Source organism: Xiphias gladius, chromosome 6, assembly GCF_016859285.1.
Source record: "Xiphias gladius isolate SHS-SW01 ecotype Sanya breed wild chromosome 6, ASM1685928v1, whole genome shotgun sequence".
Classification (NCBI taxonomy): domain Eukaryota; kingdom Metazoa; phylum Chordata; class Actinopteri; order Istiophoriformes; family Xiphiidae; genus Xiphias; species Xiphias gladius.
In genome coordinates this window covers 19593974-19595791 of record NC_053405.1, presented here as the reverse complement: position 1 = coordinate 19595791, position 1818 = coordinate 19593974, and positions in this window count along the sequence as shown.

Below are 1818 nucleotides of genomic sequence, written 5' to 3'. Positions count from 1 at the left end.
AATAAACTGAATGACCTTCATTTTATAGCCAGAAGTATGTGGATGTCACTGTTTATCAATAAGGTCCATAAAAAACATTTTTTTTTTTCAGTTTGTTGTTGAAGAACGTGACTGGCCTGCACAGAGCCCTGACCTCAACCCCATTAAACACCACTGGGATGAAATGGGAAGCAGACTGGGAGGCAAACCTCATAACATCACTGCTTGAACTCAAAAATGTTCTTGTGGCTGAGTGGGAGCAAATCCCTGCAGCCAGATTCCAGTTTCTCTTGGTAGGCTTTCCTACAGGAGCAGAGGCTGTCACAGCAGCAGCATTTTAATGCCTCCAGTTTTGTAAGGTGTTTAACAAACATGTGGGAGAAAAGCTCAGGTGTTCAAATACGTTTGTCCATGTAGCACCTTTTTAACTTAGGTTGTGGATTTGATCAGGCACCATCCTGCTATCAAACTGTGACCAGTTCTTTTGATTTTCTCCTTTATTCTTCTGCTTCATTTTTATTCTCAGAGGAAAAAGAAAAACACAAATTCCCATACTCACACAAACACACACACACACACACACACACACACACACACACACACACACACACACACACACACACACACACACACACACACACACACACACACACACACAAATGCACGCTCCGGCTAGAGCAGCTAATGTGAGCCATCTATTATAAGTATTCTTCTAAAAACAAAACCCAAAACACTTAGATCTCTTATTTATTTACAATGAAAACAGTTTATTCATCATGTCCTAAGTATCATTTCATTGAAAATAAACTGACCAGTAAAAAGGAAACAATACAGTTTGAAAATCATATCATACTCCTTTATGATATACCTTCAGTTTGAACAAGCACAGATATTGATTGAATGGCTTTTTAATTGAGAGTCCTTCCTGTAAATCATGATTATATTGTCATTCATCATTACACATTCTATTCAATGATTACAGTAAATATGAACACAAAAAAATCACAAGTCTATAGTAGAGTTGTGCCGTACCGGCATGGCGGGCAGTTAAGATAAACTATAGAAGCATCACTTGCATGCACAGTTTATTGTCTACATAGCCTGGTTTAAAAGAGAGCGTTACAGGACATCAAAGCACTGAAAGGAAAACAGAAAATCTAAGACTGTGCAATTCTGTTCAATAACAAAGGTCTATGTTAAAAGCTTTGCATTACACATTGTTACAGAGGTTATCCTTCAGTATGTGCTCCTAGGACATACAAAATAGTCAGCTATTTGAAAGCACATGGCACATATAACAGCTAAGAACTCTTTAAGTGATATAAGTGACCAATATAATAATAATAATAATAATAATAGTAATATAATAATACAGTATTAGGTGCAATCTTCCTTCTCTATGTGTCTCTTTCCAGGCTGTGTTACAGTATATTTTACATACAGAGCAATTACATTTGTATGATGAATTAACTGTACATGGCACTTCAATAACACTATTTAACAGATAAATCCTGTTGATGATTCTGAATAAATCGAGAGGAAAATAAATAAAGGTGTCATTTTTGCTCACTCTCAGAGACACAGCGTCCTGTTTGGATCCAGTTCCAGTTCTGAATTTGTTACTCATAAATGAATGTGTGCTGTTTGTAGATTTACCCAGACATATCAAAACACACACACACACACACACACACACACACACACACACACACACACACACACACACACACACACACACACACACACACACACAGACACACAGACATACACAGACACACAGACACACACACACACACACACACACACAGGAATAAGGTGAACAACGACGCTGTTTTAGGT